The sequence below is a fragment of the Siphateles boraxobius genome, unplaced genomic scaffold (assembly GCF_051911475.1).
Source record: "Siphateles boraxobius isolate OS27281-9 unplaced genomic scaffold, OSU_SipBor_1 1, whole genome shotgun sequence".
Taxonomy (NCBI): Eukaryota; Metazoa; Chordata; class Actinopteri; order Cypriniformes; family Leuciscidae; genus Siphateles; species Siphateles boraxobius.
This window is the reverse complement of record NW_027508699.1, coordinates 6,029,243-6,049,041: the sequence shown is the minus strand read 5'-3', so window position 1 is coordinate 6,049,041 and position 19,799 is coordinate 6,029,243. Positions and strand designations below refer to the sequence as shown.

General features: G+C 46.4%; 1 pseudogene; it reads right to left on the bottom strand.

Annotated features, from left to right (window-relative positions):
• Positions 1-6,913: 6,913 nt before the first annotated feature.
• LOC143746526 (uncharacterized) lies at positions 6,914-19,513 on the bottom strand (annotated as a pseudogene).
• Positions 19,514-19,799: the final 286 nt, after the last annotated feature.

The following is a 19,799-nucleotide window of genomic DNA, read 5'->3' as shown; positions in this document are numbered from 1 at the left end:
TAGAGTACTCTCCACTATTTCTCATACCACTATTTTTTAGTAATTGTCACTACAGGTTACCACAGGGAAGAATTGTTTTTTCTTAATTTGTCATTCACCTCTTGTTCCTGTCGTAGGACACCCTTGGCTCACTACACACAACCTGCATATTAATTGGTCAGAGAACTCTATTTTATCATGGAGTTCTTATTGTTATGCCCATTGTCTTGTGTCTGCCTTGTCTCCTGTCTCTTCTCCCGCTGTGTTGCAGGAGGAGCCTGTGGATCTCTCTCAGGTCCCTGAGGTCTATCATAATTTGCCGGCGGTCTTCAGTCGGTCTCGGGCCACATCCCTCCCTCCGCACCGTCCTTATGATTGTGCCATCAATCCCCTCCCTGGAACTTCTCCGCCCAAAGGGCGGTTGTTCTCCCTGTCTGCTCCTGAACTGGCGGCCATGGAGAGTTATCTGTCGGAGTCTCTAGCAGCCAAACTTATTCATCCTTCTTCCTCGCCGGCAGGGGCGGGGTTCTTCTTTGTAAAAAAGAAGGATGGTTCTTTGCATCCTTGGATAGACTATCGGGGGCTGAATGACATAACTATTAAAAACAGGTATCCTCTACCTTTGATGTCTTCAGCCTTCGAGGTTCTGCAGGGAGCAACGTACTTTACGAAGTTGGACCTCCAAAACGTCTACCATTTGGCTCGGATCAGGAAGGGGGACTGCAGGCTGCATTTAATGAACTATTGAGCCTTTTTTCTTCGGCGCCTATTCTAATTAACCCAGATCCTTCTCGACAGTGTCTTGTGGAGGTCGATGCGTCAGAAGTAGTTGTCGGAGCAGTTCTCGCCCAACGGTCCCCTTATGATAACAAGTTACACCCTTGTGCATACTTTTCTCACCGGTTGTCACCCACAGAGCAGAACTATGACATCGTAGTCGGGCTGAAGCACCTAAATACAACTGTGGGCAAAAGGTGTGGCTCTCCACCAGGGACCTACCTCTTAGGGTGCCATCTAGTTGGCACCACGGTTCATTGGGCTCATGGTTCATTGGGCTTCACGGTTCCCTATTGTCAAGGTGATCAGTCGGGTGTTGGTCCGGCTTCGGCTCCCGCAACCCTTTCACCGTGTTCAACCTGTCTTCCGTGTCTCCTGCATCAAGCCTTTTATTCTTTCCTCTGTTTTCCCCTCTACCACTGTGTCTCCCCTCCCCCTGCCCCTACTCTGATGGTTGAGGGCACTCCTTCCTTCATTGTCAGGAAGATCCTTGATAGCAGGCAGCGGGGAAGGGGATTCCAGTACTTGTTTGATTGTGAGAGGTACGGTCCATAGGAGAGATGTTGGGTCCCGACCCGGGACATCCTGGACCACTAGCTAATTGATGATTTTCACCAATCTGCCGCTCAACCCAGGACACCTGGTGGTGTTCGTGGGGAGAGTGGTACTGTCAGGACTTGAGTTTGATCATTGCTCTTCCTGCTTTTTCTCTTGGTTATGTTTCCCTGTATATCTCCACAGCACCACAGCTGTGCTGCATTTGTAATCAGCCCAACTGTGCACCTTTCTCTCAACTGTTTCTTATTTCTCTGCACTCTGTTTCCTGGACAACCACAGCTGTGTAGCATTGTAATTAGTGCTCTTACACACCTCTCTCACCTGATTCCCCTCTTGTTTGATTTCTCACACTATTTAGATCCTTTCTTTATCTGCCTTCTCTACCAGAGAGTTTTGACGTTTTTTTCTGTCATTCTCCAGTAGGGTTGGGTATCTGTTGGGTTTTATTCAATACAAAAAAAAAAAAAACATACTCTGTATTTTTTAAACAGTTCCGGTGCTTAAGCGATTCTTGAACCGGTACTTAAGAAAACGAAACCGCACACACTTTGTTAAAAAATAATACCCTTTTATTTACAGGGCCAAACTGGACACAATATTAACTTGTATTTATATTTTTTAAAGATTTAAGTAACATATGGTAATAAGAAATAAACCAATAAAATAAAAATTCAGGTCATATCAAATAAATCAATATTGTATCAAACAATGTAATAATACTCGAGATCAATAGAGATTACTACCAGGGTAATCTAATCTCGACATGGCTCCAGGTTCCCATGTTTTGTCTGCTTTGGTCGTTGTACTAGTTACGGCAGTGCTTAACTTGGCGAGTTCGGTATTTAATTCCCACTGCGTCTTAGCTACGCAGCATTGAGTGAACCTATGAAAGAGAACGTCTCTGGTTACTGGTGTAACCTATGTTCTCTGAATAGGGAACGAGACGCTGCGTTCGCTGCCAAGCTCCTCGCGCTGCCGACAAGCTTCCTTTTTCTGCAGAGAAATCTCAGGAGCAGATGATGGCACGCGCCAATATAATATGACGACGTAAGAGCGTCGAGGCGGCGCCCGCGCCATCAGCCAATGGTTTGGTGTGATTATATATGGGCTTCAGACAATCGGCACAGAGAGGGCGTTCTGACGTGTAATTTTACACGTGAAATGCAGCCAAACCTCGGAGCGTTATGCCTTCGGCATCTTCATTAATCCTCTCGCTATCAGTTCAACAAGCGGCACTGACGTCACGCAAGCTGATGCCGGAACACCAGGGGGCTGTAAAAAAAAGTCAGGCACCGAAATTTTCATTCTTATTCAGAATCAGAATCAGAATCAATTTTATTGCCAAGTAGTGTTGTGCACATACAAGGAATTAGCTTTGGTAATAAGGTGTGTAAGGACTGGGCTAAGTGGGTGAATCTGAATAACTAAATACATCCTGCTAAAGACCAAACATCTCTGAATGTAAATTAACCCAAACACACACACACACATTCCCCCCACCAGTGAAGACCACACTCAGGACAGAGCGTGGTGTCCGATTACAAGACATTTTATGACTGATCGGAATGTCCCAAAGGAAGCGAAAAGAAACTTATTTTCTTTAAAAGACATTTAACCAGATATATTCAATGTGTTTTTATGTGTGTCCATTTGCCCATGTCACATTGGAATGACTATGATTTTATCGTAGCTTAAAGTGAATTATAAATACCTTCATTATGCATTTTAAATATAACTGTCTATTCCCATAACTTGTACACATAGTTCTGGACACCTCCAGAATGCTTTCGGTGTGATCAATCAGAATACGTACAGTAATATCCAGTAAAATATAGTTTACTATGTTTTCCATCTTTGGAGTGAAAAGACACCAAAACTAACATCACTGGTGTTCTTAGATAACAGTGTTTACGACCCAAAGGAATGTTCACAGAACTGTGGCTCTCTCTGAATTCTAACCAAGGAGGAGAAATGAATCCTGTATTCATATATATATATATATATGCTATTATATATCCACTTGAGAATTGGATGAACAATGTATCTAAGTTCCCTATTTCATGAGTTGCCTTTTTGTGGTTTGGTCTATGTTTCTCGACAACTCTAATGCGATAATGTTTTAAACTTTGCCAACTAATGTTTAACCAAATCCATTTGTGGCAAGTTTGGTCTCGATAAACTCCAATCTTCATTCCCCATTTGTTAATTGACATTACATTTTGCTAAACTTTGTGACACATTAGTATTATAAGAATTGTGAAGATTCTTCTCTTAAACACTCAATGAAACTAGAGATTTAAATGCCTGGTTATAACACAAAGGGTCATAAAATCTCCCTCCAAAGGGACAGCTCCTGATTGGACCCTCTTCCAAAGAAGGCGGAAACGTCAGGTCTTCAAAAGGACTGAATACCAGTTTATCGCTCTTACTTCGCCTGTCCTTGTGTCATAATGTAACGTCTCGCCTCCGGGCGAGCTCTTCGCCTTTCTCTTATTTGTTTCTAGTCTAGTTTGTGTTTTTCAGTCTTAGATAAGTCTCCGTGTTTAATTCCAATCGACGTGTGAAAAGAACACCGCGTGACATGTCTCTTCAGCAAATCCATCTACAAGGGACCTTTAAACGAGCGCGCGCTCGTTTTGAAGGAGAAACACGCGCACGTGACCACGTGGCGAGAGACGCACACACGCTTCTTCACCAGCCATGCAAAGATGTGACGTTAACTCCGCGTGATTTCCCCGTAGAGATCTTTATTTCTTTTCTTTGTTAGTCAAAGTTTTGTTTTCCGTAGTCGACTCTGTTAACTTCCACAAAGTGAAACGAACTTGGCCGAACTATTTTCCTTTGGTAATGTTACCCCAAAGACTTGGAAACTCCGTTCACCACGTGCGCCAAGCAGCACCCAGTGACGTTTCCTAAAGGACTCCGTTCGCGCACGCGCAGGAATGCCGCGACACAGAGAGACCCAGAAACTTAAGTATATCTCTTTATAGAGCTTCTAAGAAGCATTAAGATGATGTTTTCGTGTTGTTACAGACAGGGGACTGTCAGGGTGAATGTTGCCAATGCTCTCTCTCTCTCTCTCTCTCTCCCTCTTCCCCTCTCACACGTGTTTCCATTGTCCACACTCTATGCATTTCTCGTTCATCGATGCCTTATCGTGTTTTGTTGTTTATTATGTTTGTAAATACATATATCAGTCAGACTGGGGGAACGAAGCGGCGAAGGCGTGGGATGGGGTGTGGGGCAGGTGCATATCTGTGTATGTTCATGTGTGTGTAAGCCTGGAGAGAGTTGCTAAGCACAATAATCTAGGAGCCTCAGTCCGCAGGATTGTCATAGCGATACACAGCAAGTTGCCTTGGAGACAACCTTGATCATGTCCCAGGCAGAGTCAACAATCACCAGGTGTCTGAGGAGTCGGGTAAGGAACGCAAGAGCAGCTCAATGCAGTGCTCTTCCGGGAGAGTTGTTGTTCCAGCAGCGGCCTTGGCCAAGGCCAGTGCTGGTAGGGGGCTGCCGAAACAGATAAGATTGGGATTGTTTGGTCTTGGGGCGAGTAGACGCATTCAATTTATACAGGCTATTCTCCTGGTCCATTTTGGACTCTGAAACGATCCATTTGCCTTTGCAAAGCTGTGAGCTTCTCCATGATGTTATCCATATTGTGGTATATAGACCCAGTCTGAGTGCTGACAGCTCTGCCCACCGCTTCAATCATCACGGGAAGCCTTGTGGTGTCACCGTCTGCTTAGTTCCTCGATAAACCAGGGCAATGCCTAATCCAATGAGCAGAAGACCTGTTATCATGGTGCCGAATACATCTTCAATGTCCTCCACGGAAAGAGCCGCCAGACACACGACCCGCCACCTCTCCCACGCGTCCATCGTGTAGCCAGCTGCGAACGTTCCGGCAGGGCAGTCAGGTTCTCCCGAACCCAAGCTTCTCGTCGAGAAGATGGTGTCAATTGCATTGAGAGACCAGTTGATCAAATCCATAATTTCTTGGTTTTGGAGAGCAGTGTAGCGAGAGTCTCTCAAAGTACAAGACATTAGACGTGACGAGAGAAGCAAAGCAGGAGAGGTAAGGGGAGGGAGAGGGAGAGAAAATATGACAGCCTTCGTTGAGAGCCAAGAGGGAAGCGTTCGGTCTCGTTACTACCGTTTACGTCGGAACCGGTTCCCTATTGGCACCGTTTCGGTACCCAACCCTACTCTCCAGCCATTCAAATATTGTTATATTTAGTCTTGTCAAGTTCTTTGATCTTGTTTTCTTTCTCTTAGCCCTGTCCAGCCCTGCTGTTTAGTTTTCCTCAACCATTTTAGGATTTGCCTCTGTTATTGGACCTTTGCCTGTACCTGGATTATTCTCTGTCCTGTTCCTTGGACTGTGTTTGCTGGTTCTGACCCTGCCTGCCTCTTGATCACTCTCCTGTCTTGCCCTCTTGCATTGCCTTGTTGGACTGCCTACCCGTTGCTGACCCTTGTCTGTCCTTGGATTACGGAATCATCTCTTCCCCCTATGCCCGGTGGCTCGGCTGCCTGATTTAATATTGTTTCCTTTTACTTAGATTTTTGTCCAATAAACACTGTTGGAACTGATCTGCTCTTGGGTTCTCTGTTTTTTTTCGTTCAGCCGTTTCAAGGTGTTTGTGTAGTAAGTCTATACAAAATAATGTAATAATGTTCAATTATTCACATAATAAGCTATTATTATTAATTAATTAATTAATTAACAGTTTATCAAGTGAAACCTGGGAGGAAGGAGGAATACGCTGTCAGACGGCCCTCGATCATGGCAGACCGAGGGAACAGGGAGCTTGCTGCTGTGCGCCGTAATGGAGGAGCCATCATCGGCCGCCAGGAGGCGTAGGAGTATCAAGCCATCCACCGAGAAGCGTCCAGTACCATCGCCAGAGGCCAGCCTCCATTTCACCTCCTCCGAATCTATTTTCGCGCTAATCGAAACACATCACCTGACCTCATTTACTGTGCAACTCGGAGCACAAGGCCTTTTTATCTTCCACATGAATTTGGGAACATTTTATTATGTACTGTGTATTCCACCCAGTACGAATGCTACAAATGCAGCTAAAATGAAAGCTTTAGGATAAGTTCTGCCAGGAAGACTTAATTACTACGTCACTTATTACCTTCTCATCTATCCAATCATGTCCTTATACTCGTACTTACACATGTTTGAGTTCGTAGATGCTGACGCGACAACTACCTCCACCCTCCCCACCACCACCAGGATGATCCTGTCCATACCTCCTGGCTGCGCCCCTGCCTTTGTCTTCAGGCAGGAAATGCAGATCTGCTACCCTTGGATTATGAACTACGGATGGGGCCTACGCCAAATAACTTTATAAATAACTGCTTGCTGGGCTGTCTATAAATAAATGCTTTGTTACATCATTATATCTCCCGAGTCTTTCTGGTAGAACTTACAGCAGACTGTGTTCACAGACAATTAAGACATACCCCTGAAGCACCTTGTTTTATTTCAGGGGATTTTAATCATATGTGGACTGTAATACTAGAGGCAAAAACGTCTTGGACAAATGTTATGGGAATGTTAAGAGTGCTTATACAGCAAAGGTTAAATCGCCACTATGCTCCTTGGCCTTCCTTTTTTCCTTTTTCCTTAGGGATTCCAGGTGAGCGCTTGCCTGGTGATGTTGGAAGCTGGCTTGCAGAGCGTGTGGCGAATCCATCTCAGCGTCGTTTCAGGATCTCATCTTCTGCAGAATGCTGATTGGTTCTCTGCCAAAGGTCCTGGTTGCTGATGGTGTTTGGCCAGCGGATCTGGAGGATTCTTCGTAAACAGGAGTTGATGAAGGTCTGAGCTTTCTTCATTGTCGCCACTGTTGTCCTCCATGTCTCTGCACCATAGAGAAGGACCACCTTGACATTGGTGTTGAACAGCCTGACCTTTGTCCTTAGGCCCAGTTCCTTCGAGCTCCCGATTCTCCTCAGCTGTAGGAAGGCTGCTCTTGCTTTACATATTCGTGCCTTGACGCCAGCGTCTGTTCCGCCCTGCTTGTCGATGACACTGCCCAGGTAGGTGGAGGCCTTCACTTGTTCTAACGCCTCTCCATCTAACTGGACTGGGTCATTGTTGGTGTTATTCACCTAGGGGATCTTTGACTTCTGCTTGTTGATGTTCAGACCTACTTGAGCGGAGGTGGCATCTGTGCTGTTTGTCTTATCCTGTATCTGCTGTCGGGTGTGGGATAGCAAGGCCAAATCATTCGCAAAGTCCAGGTCGTCGAGTTGTGTGAAGGGTGTCCACTGGATTCCTGTTCTTGTACGTGCCGTTGTAATCCTCATTATCCAATCGATGGCTAGCAAGAATAGAAAGGGTGAGAGCAGGCATCCCTGACGAACCCCGGTTCTCACTTCGAAGGTCTCCGTAAGCTTCCCTCCATGGACCCCTCTGCTGATCATACCGTCGTACGAGTTTCGGATGATGTTAACGATCTTGGCTGGCACACCATAATGCCTGAGAAGGTTCCAAAGGGCACTCCTATCCAGGCTGTCAAAAGCCTTCTCGTAGTCTACGAAGATGATGTAGAGGGAAGAGTTCCACTCCAGTGACTGCTCAACAATGATATGCAGGGTGGTGATCTGATCCGTACAGGATCTGTCTTTCCAGAAGCCTGCCTGCTGGTCACAGAGTTGGGTGTCCACCTGGTCCTTCATTCTATTCAGGATGATCCTATTGAACGCTTTCCCTCGAATGGACAGTAGCGTAATCCCTCGGTAGTTGTCACACTTGCTGAGGTCTTCTTTCTTAGGTAGCTTTATAATGTATCCCTCCTTCCACTCTGTGGGCACCTGTTCCTCTTCCCAGATTTTCTTGAACAATGGGAACAGTATCTCTACCGTTGTTTCCAGGTCCGCCTTCAATGCTTCTGCTGGTATGCTGTCTGGACCCGCTGCCTTGCCGTTCCTTTGCTGGCCTACTGCCTTGCGGATCTCTTCTCTGGTGGGCGCACTACAGTCTATTGGTAGATCCTCTGCTGCTGGATTGATGGTTGGTGGGTTTGCAGGCATTTGTCTGTTCAATAGTTCTTCGAAGTGTTCCCTCCATCTGTCCATTTGTTGTTCCTCTCCCTTCAATATCTTTCCCTCCTTGTCTTTCACCGGCCTACCTGGCTTGCAGAACTACCCTGACAGTATCTTTGTGATGGAGTGCAGATCTTTCATGTTGCCATTTCTTGCTGCTTTTTCTGCTTCGGCTGCCAGACCATCAACATGGTTCCGCTTGTTGGTTCTAATACGCTTCTTCACCTCATTGTTGGCAGCTGTGAAATCTTCTTGTGCCTTGGCCTTCTCCGCTCTTGTTCTGCTTTTGCTCAGGGCTGCTTTCTTCTCTTTCTTTTCCTGAATCTTCCTCAATGTCTCTGACGACCACCACTCCTTATGCTGGTATTTCAGGGGTCCAAGGACATCCCTGCATGTTGTTGTTATTGTTTCTTTCACTCTCTTCCATCTGCCATCCTAATGTATCCTCCTCTATGAGAGGTTATCCTTCTCATAGACTTTCAAGAAAGGCTATTTATCTGGCCATGAAAAACAGCTTCCCTGTTCTATAAAAGATAATACTATTTAAAGTATCAACAATTGTAAAGCTTGTAGCTTTGATCGAACATTTAAGGGACTTCGTAATATGAGCAAGAGACAGAGTCAATAAATGAATATAATGGATTTAATAAAGGACAACTACGTATACCAGTGACTAAAATGACATGGAATAAATGTATATACAACAAAATAGAGCAACAAACAATGAAAGAGAATAAGAATGAGAGAGTGATAGAAAGAGGGAGAAGATGGTCAACAGTTATGGCAAAATCACAAAGGACAAACTGGGAACACTTCCCTTAAATCCTGATGTACTCATTACATCATAAGAAGAATGGCATCTATGCTAATTTTAGTGTCTTTGTTTATCCCGAGGTTTTCCCGCAGCCTGCCGGATCCAGGCCGTTTCCAGATCTGGCGAAGGACCTTCACCTGTACCAGATGACAATGCACTGCTGAAGTACCAACTAGCCTCTCCCTATGGAGGATCCCTATACCACTCTACAGATAAAGCGTTGTGGAATTTTTACGGTTCGCGTACCTACCCGAAGTGATAAAATAAAATAAAATTCTGCATCAAAATGTATAGACAACACAAGTAGTTTGTTTAGGCATGGTTTGTAAGGAATTACAAACCTAGGCACATATATTATTCAAACGCACATAACTATAGAATCAATTAATGCGCATGTGAACGCCATCAGCGTCTATCACAGGTTCGCGTTTAAAGTCTGTTTAGAGAGAACGATGTCGTCTTAGCGGCCCCTAATTTAATAACAAATGATCATTTAGACGGAAGTGAATCAATCAAACCTAACTTTAGCTGGAAAAAACATTATCCAAGAACCACTATAAAACCAAACCAATCTCTGTTATCTTAAATTATATGTTTATCTCTGTAAAGCTGCTTTGAAACAATCTACATTGTTAAAAGCGCTATATAAATGAAGATGACTTGACTTGACTTGACAAATGAACCTTGAGAGAGAAACAACAACGAATCACAATCACCCTAAATGGGGCAAACAACCGTAACAGCTTTCCTGATCTCGATAGGAAATAAAATACTTGCACATAGCGCTCTCTTGTGTTGCTGAGTCAAGAAGGCGTGTGTGGGTGGCGTGTGTGGCTGTTACGTAACACAGGAGAAAGATGCAATAGCAAAACGCTTTATTAGAGGTAAGTAATAAATGATCAGAGTCACAACACAGGGAAATCACACAGCTGAAGAGGAACAGTGGATCGGGCGGAATCCAGCGCAGATGTAGAGTGACGCAGGGACCTCGGGTGAACAACCAGTGAAGTGCTCCCAGTCCAGTGCAGGTGATCCGTGAGTGAAGTGGAATCCGTGGAGGTGCAAGGAACTCGAAGAAGAATTGAAGACGAAACAGGGAATCCACAGGAGGCCAACAATAGTAGGGACACAGGAACACACCGGGAGAACAACGATCTGACAACATGAGACACCAGTTACTGAACATATAAAGGGTAAAACAGATTGAAGCAGTGTAGCGGCCCGTCCTCTACATTATATATAAAATTGAAATGGGATAAAGAACTAAATATTGAAATAACAGAAACGGATTGGTATGACTTGTGGTCAATACACCAAACTACTACCAGTTCACAAATATGGAGGGAGTTTTGCTGGAAGTGCCTTATCCGCTTCTTTATAACACCTAAGATCAGAAACAAACAAGTCTCCGGACAACAAGCTTGCTGGAGGCAGTGTGGACAGTTAGAAGCGGATCACACACACATTTTTTGGAGCTGTGAGAAAATCCAGTCCTTTTGGGACGATGTGCAGGTAGTTATGTCGGAAGTGTTTGGATTTAAAATACCTAGAACCTCTATGTTTCTACTAATGGGAAATATTAAAGGCATAGTCCCTAAAAGTGATCAATACTTATGTAAGATCCTTCTTGCGGCTTGCAAAAAAACTATAACTAGGAACTGGCTTAAAGATACTACTTTGAAGTGTAAACAATGGTTTGGAATTATTGAAGAAATCATGGTTATGGAAGAACTTACATATATTTTAAAGATGAAAAAAGGTGCTTTTAAAAGGGACTGGGAAAAGTGGTTGATATATAAAGAATGTAAAGACATCTTTAGCTAAGTAAACAGTAATGGCAGAATGGTTAACCTCACCAGTTTGGCTTTGTTGTTCAGTGTTTCCTTTTCTTTCTTTCTTTCTTTCTTTCTTTTATTTATTCTTTTTTATTTATTTATTTATTTTTTATTTATTTTTATTTCTTATAGGGGGGTTAGTGCATACATATAATTTTAGGTATGCAGGTATACAATGATTTATATTTGAGAATATGCGTGGATATTGTGACAAAGTTGTATAAGTATAAAGCTGTCTAAGCCATGTAGCATACAACTGCGATGTATTTATGCATAATTCCTTCTCCTCCCTTCTGTTTATATTGTTTTTGCTTTATTTGTTCATACTGTATTAAAAAAAAAAAAAAAATTAAAACAGATTGAAGCCAGCTGGCGCTGCTGATCATCGCTGATCAGTGACCGCGCCCACAATTAACGCACACACACACAACAGCACGCAAGATGAGAGAGAGACAATGAATTCATACACCGTGACAGTACCCCCTCCTCTAAAAACGCCTCCTGGCGTTCCCAGACGGCCTTACCTGTCGATTGTAATCATCGATAAGGGAGTGATCCAGAATGTCTCTAGCAGGAACCCAACTTCTCTCCTCCGGACCGTAACCCTCCCAGTCCACCAGATACTGAAATCCGCGTCCCCTCCGTCTCGAGTCCAGAATACGGTTAACCGAATAAGTTGGTTCCCCATCTACGAGACGCGGCGGGGGAGGAACCGGGACTGGCGGATTAATGCGTGCATGAAACACAGGTTTAATTTTAGACACATGGAAGGCGGGATGAATTCTCCTGTACGCAGGAGGAAGTTTGAGTCGGACTGCCACCGGACTAATGATCTTGGTGACAGGAAACGGGCCGATAAATTTGGGAGCAAGTTTATTAGATACGGATCGGAGAGGAATATTCTTAGTAGAAAGCCACACTTTTTGACCTACGACGTATACGGGAGGCTTCGACCGGTGGCGATCGGCCTTAGCCTTAGTGCGCGCCCCCACTTGGAGAAGAGTCTCACGGGCTCTCATCCAAGTGTGGCGGCACCTCTGGACGAAGGCGTGGGCGGAGGGGACCGCGACCTCGGATTCCGTACTGGCAAAAACTGGTGGCTGGTAACCTAAACTACATTCAAATGGAGTGAGGCCCGTGGATGACACTGGTAACGAATTGTGGGCGTACTCCACCATAGACAATTGTTGACACCAGGAGGAAGGATTCTTGGAAACCAAACATCGCAACACTCTCTCCAAATCTTGGTTGGCTCTCTCCGTTTCACCATTGCTTTGGGGATGGAACCCCGAAGAAAGACTGACAGTCGCTCCTAGTAACTTACAAAATTCTTGCCAAAATTTGGACAGAAATTGGGGACCCCTGTCGGAAACCACATCTATCGGAAGGCCATGTAAGCGAAAGACATGATCAACGACGGCTACCGCTGTCTCCTTGGCAGAGGGTAATTTGGGCAAGGGAATAAAATGAGCCACCTTCGAGAACCGGTCCACCACAGTCAAAACGACTGTCTTGCCCTGGGAGGGCGGGAGGGCGGTAATAAAATCTAGAGCGATGTGGGACCAGGGTCTCGAAGGGACAGACAGCGGTTGGAGTAACCCATCTGGGGGTCGATTGGAGGATTTACCAATGGCACAAACAGAGCAAGCCAAAACAAAACTGCGGATGTCACGAGCCATAAGTGGCCACCAGAATCGTTGCCTGACAAAATAACTGGTGCGATTAACTCCTGGATGACAAGCCACGCTGGAACAATGCCCCCACTGAATAACGTTGGACCGACACTCCTCTGGCACAAACAACCGATTCGGTGGGCAATCAGGCGGAGGCGTTACCCCTTCTAAGGCCTTCATGACCTTCGACTCGACCTCCCATCTGAGAGTGGAGACCACTAATGTCTCGGGTAAAATACACCCGGGAGTAGACGGGCGTTCGGATTGGTCAAAAATACGAGATAAAGAATCGGGTTTGATGTTTTTGGAACCCGGGCGGTACGAGAGAGAAAAGTCAAAACGTCCGAAAAAAAGTGCCCACCGAGCCTGCCTAGAGTTGAGTCTTTTGGCGGTTCTGATATATTCCAGATTCTTATGATCAGTCCATACGATAAAAGGTACCCCTGAGCCTTCTAACCAGTGACGCCATTCTTCCAGCGCTAACTTGACTGCCAACAACTCTCTGTTACCAATGTCATAATTACGCTCGGTAGGAGATAAACGATGGGATAAAAACGCGCAGGGGTGCATCCTGTCGTCTGTGGAAGAACGTTGGGAAAGAACTGCTCCTACCCCCACCTCTGACGCGTCGACCTCCACCACGAACTGACGTGAAGGATCAGGGGTAACGAGGACGGGAGCCGAAACGAAGCGGCTCTTAAGTTTGGCGAACACAGCCTCGGCTGTATCGGACTACCTGAACGTCGTTCTGGGGGAGGTCAAGGCAGTCAGAGGCGCGGCTAGTTGGCTGAAGTTGCGAATAAAACGCCGATAGAAATTGGCAAAACCCAGAAACCTCTGCAGGGCCTTACGGGAATCTGGACTAGGCCAATCAATCACAGCCTTAACCTTGTCAGGATCCATACGCATTCCCTCAGACGAGACGATGAACCCTAGGAAAGGAACAGACTGTGCATGAAAAACGCATTTCTCCGCCTTGACAAAAAGCCCATTCTCTAGTAACCTCTGAAGCACTCGTCTGACGTGCTGAACGTGTTCCTGGAGAGAAGATGAAAAAATCAATATGTCATCCAGGTAAACATATATGAATTGGTCGACCATATCTCTCAGCACGTCATTGACGAGTGCTTGGAAGACCGCTGGGGAGTTGGACAGCCCGAACGGCATAACCAAATATTCAAAGTGCCCCCTAGGGGTATTAAACGCGGTCTTCCATTCATCACCCTTCCTTATGCGGACCAAATGATAAGCGTTACGTAAATCCAATTTTGTGAAGATGGATGCTCCCTGCAATCGCTCGAAGGCTAAAGACATCAACCGCAAAGGATAAGTATTCTTTACCGTGATGTTGTTCAGCCCTCGGTAATCAATACACGGTCGCAGAGACCCATCCTTCTTCCCCACAAAAAAGAACCCCGCCCCCGCTGGAGATGAAGAAGGGCGAATGAATCTGGATGCTAGAGAATCAGAAATATATTTCTCCATAGCCTCCCTCTCTGGAACAGAAAGCGAATATAATTTGCCCTTAGGCAGAGACTTACCAGGCTCTACGTCTATAGCACAGTCATAGGGACGATGAGGAGGAAGAGAAGCAGCTCGAGACTTACTGAACACTTCTCTCAGGTCCTGGTACTCCTCGGGCACGTTAGACAAATTCACTGCCTCCTCCTGGAACACAGAAACAGGTACAGACGAACACGCAGATACGAGACAAGACTCATGACACTTATTACTCCATGAAGACACTGAATTGTGGCCCCAATCGACTCTGGGATTGTGCAAAGTGAGCCACGGATGACCAAGTACAATTGGTGCGAGTGGTGAGTCCATGAGGAGGAATTTTATAGTCTCAATGTGATTGCCGGATGTGATGAGAGTGATGGATTCAGTAGTGTGAGAAATGTCGGGGAGGAGCTGGCCATTGAGGGCATTAACGGAGATCTGGTGCTCAAGTGGAGAAATGGGAATAGAAAGTTTTTTAGCCAGTCCAAAATCCATAAAATTACCTTCCGCCCCAGAATCCAGTAATGCCTTGGTGTCGTGTGTGCAGGTTGCCCACCTTAGTCTTACCGGGAGGAGGGTAGATGATGATGGTGATGAGGTCTTCTCGGCGGAGATCCCACCCGATAGTAGCCTCAAAGTTACTACCGGGCTTGATCTTTTACTGGGCAGGCATGAATGAAATGGCCCGCCTTCCCACAGTATAGGCATAGTCCCTGGGATCTCCGCCTCTCGCGCTCCTCCCAGGAAAGCCGAGCTCTACCCACCTGCATGGGCTCGGGATCGGGGATGGGGCTGACCGTGTCCCTGCTGCCGACCCGGGAATCCTCCGTGTTGAGATACTGATGGCTCTGCTGAAACCGACCCATCCTGCTCAGCCGAGCATCGACTCTTAATGCTAACTCAATGAGTCCATTCAGATTCTGAGGCAGATCCAACATATAAATTTCTCTCTGGACACGGTCAGCCAACCCATGCAGGAAACGGTCCCACTGCGCCTCCTCGTTCCAACGGCACTCTGCGGCCACGGTGCGGAACTCGATGGAATATTCCGACACCGAGCCATTACCCTGGCGGAGATCGGCGAGTAGTCTGGCCGCCTCCCTACCCGCCACCGCACGATCGAAGACCCTTTTCATCTCTTCGGAGAGTGCCAGGAACGAGGCGCAGCATGGGTCTTGATTCTCCCACACCGCCGTTCCCCAGAGAGCCGCTTTGCCAGACAGTAACGTCAGAACAAATGCCACTTTACTTCGTTCCTGGGAAAACGTCAGTGGCTGCAATGAGAAATGCATAGAGCATCGGGTCAAGAAAGCTCTGCAGAATTCGGGTTCACCTGAATATCCTTCGGGGATGGGTAGGCGTGGCTCCCGCTGCTGGTGCGGCTCTGGTGGTACGGGTTGAACTGGCGGTGTGGGTGGCGCAGTGGGAGTTCTCAGCTGTTGAAATTGTCGGGTGAGTTCGGACACCTGCGTCACAAGCGCCTGGACCGCCCGACCTGTGTTGCTGATGCTCTCATCCTGCTGGTCCAAACGCGAAATGCTCCGATTGGCAAACTCATCCCAGTCTCTTGCGCCTGCTGCATCCATGATAGGTCAGATCGTTCTGTTACGTAACACAGGAGAAAGATGCAATAGCAAAACGCTTTATTAGAGGTAAGTAATAAATGATCAGAGTCACAACACAGGGAAATCCCACAGCTGAAGAGGAACAGTGGATCGGGCGGAATCCAGCGCAGATGTAGAGTGACGCAGGGACCTCGGTGAACAACCAGTGAAGTGCTCCCAGTCCAGTGCAGGTGATCCGTGAGTGAAGTGGAATCCGTGGAGGTGCAAGGAACTCGAAGAAGAATTGAAGACGAAACAGGGAATCCACAGGAGGCCAACAATAGTAGGGACACAGGAACACACCGGGAGAACAACGATCTGACAACATGAGACACCAGTTACTGAACATATAAAGGGTAAAACAGATTGAAGCCAGCTGGCGCTGCTGATCATCGCTAATCAGTGACCGCGCCCACAATTAACGCACACACACACAACAGCACGCAAGACGAGAGAGAGACAATGAATTCATACACCGTGACAGTGGCGCGTCGTCACAGGAAGTTTAAATGTTCATTGAAATTAAAGTTTGCCAGATAATTCAGGCTAAGTTAATTTCATTCGTTGGTGGAAATTAACAAAGGAGAATACAAAAAGGGAAAACAAAAACTTAACAAAAAGCAACAAAAGAAAACAGAAGACGAAAACTGAAGACTGAAGACACAAACTGAAAACACAAACGAAGACAGACTGAAGACTAAGAGGAAACTGCTGGTCCTGACCTTAAAAGGGGGTCTGGATTCACACCTCCCGGAGTGAACTGACCAATCGGACTTGGAGTTCTGTGAGCGGGAAAAACATTTTCTTTGTCCTGTCAAGGCGGCTCATCTGCATAGTTTATGATAGTGTTAAAAGTTGTAATTTCCCCTTCAGAGAAATGTTATACATATATTCATACATTTTACTGTATGCTCATATATATTTCTGGCTTGTTCAGAACGAGAGGATTCTGAAGCTATCAAGAACTGCACGAAAAGGGCATAGGAATACAGCAATACATCTTAATGCATATATATAGACATTTAGAGTTTACACATCTAAGAAATCATAACTAGACTAATATGAACTGGGAAACATGCAAACACACAGCAATATCGTATATAGTTAGCAATGGCTCATATTCTGAGTTTAATGTAAAAGTCATTAAACTCTGTGACACACTATGACTAAAAGTCATGACACACTATGTGTGTGTGTGTGTGTCATGTCTGTGACTTGAAGAGGTCACTTACTCTCCCTCCTGGACCTAGGAGAGCAGATTAGGATCTCTTTGAAACTTGGACCCAGAGCTGGGGAATGTGGAGTGTGTTCTGGTGATGCTCTAAGGGCCCATAAAAGGTGTCAATGGACGCAATTAGATGCAGTCTCTCTGGTGCTCGCTGGTGAATTATTAGACACAAGTCAATGGTTGCAAGCTTTCCTGGAACTTAGAGGGGATACGGTCATGATTTTGTCCAGGCACTACAGTGGTCTGATGCGACGTCCGCTCCTCGCTTCACTCTCACATCCTGTAGGGATCTTCTGAATTTCCTGACGATGCAGATGTGGTCTATCTGGTTCTCGGTGGAGCCGTCCGGTGACACCCAAGTTGCCTTGTGTATCCTCCTATGTAAGAAGACACTGCCGCCGATCATCAGGTTATTAAGAGCGCACAGATCTGCAAACTTCTCACCATTTTCATTAATGTCGCCAATTCCCATCAATTCCTTATACCCGGTGTTATCCTTCCCCACATTGGCATTAAAATCCCCCATCAGGATGGTGACATCTTTCTCTGGGTAGCTCTCCAGGATGGACTGCAATTTGCTATAAAACTGCTCCTTGGCTCCATCCTCACTGTCATTGGTGGGTGCATAGCACTGCACAATATTCATGGTGATCTTCTTCTTCTTCGTTTGGAAAGATGCTGTGATGTTCCTTGGGCCGTGGGCTTCCCATCCAGTGAGTGCTCGCTGTGCTGCTCTTGACAACATCAGCGCTACTCCTTGTGTGTGGGGGGCGTCATCCTCCTCATGTCCCGAGTACAGCAGCATCTCGCCAGTGATCAGCCTCTTCTGACCGGACTGCGTCCATCGAGTTTCGCTGATTCCAAGCAGGGTGAGGTTGTAGCTCTGCATCTCTGTTGCCACTTGCGAGTAGTAAACAACAAACTAAAACTGTATATGTGTGGAATAATGATAGTGTTGAAACTTTAAAAGGATGCTTTTTCTGCACCAACTGGAACCTATTTTAAAATTTGGACTTAGAGGAGACTGTAGAGACTAGTAAAGACTACATACATAGAAGTAGAGATGATGCTGTTATAGCCATAACACATTTCATAAATAGGCATTTAGAGGATTCTAGCTCGTATGCACGTCTCTTATTTGTAGATTTTAGCCCAGCTTTTAATATGCTTTGTAATGAGGTTAGATGTTACGGAAGAAGGAAGCGGGAAACGGCGAACATTCAACACTTTTAATAAAATAAATAAACAAATACAAAAACAAAAGTATAAGCCAGCAGCCCCTCACGGACGACTGCTGGCCACACAAAACACAAACAAAACACAAACAAAACACAGGTTCAGGCCTGTTCCTCTCTTGATCTCCACTGTCATTGCTCCTTCTTTAATGCTTCCGCTTCTCCGTAAGAGATACGAGACCGGTGCGTCATGCAGGTGGTGCTCATCAGTAATCACGCCACCGGCCTCGTGCCGCTCTCTCATGCCCCTCTGCCTCGTCCTGCTGTCACAGTGTCTGGTTTGTGTTTCCCCGGGTGTCCACTAGAGGTCTCTTCCCCATACTGTCACCATTCACTCTGGAACTGCATTTCCCACGAACCTTTGTCTGTTCTCATCACTCATCATTGCACACAGCTGTTTTTAATTACATTGTTTAGTTCTGTGTATAAATACCCTGTCTGTTTCTGTCCTTGTCACGGAGTTATTGTATATGGTCACCACACTTCTGAGTTCTGTGTTTCTTGCCTGTTTCTTGTTTTGTTTATTTGTATTTGTATTGCTAACATGGACTTTGAACCTTGCCTGGATGACCACGAGATGGATTACGCTTTAATAAATACCTGCTGCCATACTGCATTTGGATCTACCTATTTTCCTGTCTGTCCCCGTGACAGAATGACTCCGTCTCCCTATAGATCCAGCGGTATGAATTTTCGTGATTTTTCCTAAATCACGAAAAGGGAGAGGAGACAGCGGAATGGGAATCAAGCTGAAGAGGAGGAGCCACGCATGACGTTAGATGAGTGTTATGCTTTGTGTGCTCGTATCAGGGAGGAGAATGCAGCGCTCCCGGTTAATTCCGGGGAGAGAACAGAACCCAGTTGCTCGCGGACAAGGAAGAGGAGGAAGACTTCCCGTCTCCCTAATGTCTCGGTGGTCCCGAGTCCGGTGGTCCCGAGTCCGGTGGTCCCAGTCCCGGTGGTCCCTGTTCTGGTGGTCCCGAGTCCGGTGGTCCCGAGTCCGGTGGTCCCGAGTCCGATGATCCCAGTTCCGGTGGTCCCGAGTCCGCTCGTCCCGAAACGGAGGAGGAGAAGGAGGACTTCCTCCGTGACTGTCCCGGTGGTCCCTCTCCCGGTGGTCCCTGTCCTGGTGGTACCTGTCCCGAGTCCGGTGGTCCCCGTGCAGATCGCTGCCATCTCGGAGGCCGTGCCCGAGCAGCCCATTATCAGTCCTGCCACGGCCAAGAGAGCGGTCTTCATCTTTTATGCAGTGGCGGTACTGCATGCGTGGAGGAGACACAGCACGTCTGGCGATCCAGAGACTGTTCACATCACGTCTGGCGATCCAGAGACTGTTCACGTCACGTCTGGCAATCCAGAGTCTGTTCCTGAGCCGGAGCCAGTGTCTGCTGTTCCTGAGCCGGAGCCAGTGTCTGCTGTTCCTGAGACGGAGCCAGTGTCTCTTGTTCCTGAGCCGGAGCCAGTGTCTGCTGTTCCTGAGCCGGAGCCAGTGTCTGCTATTCCTGAGCCGGTGCCAGTGTCTGCT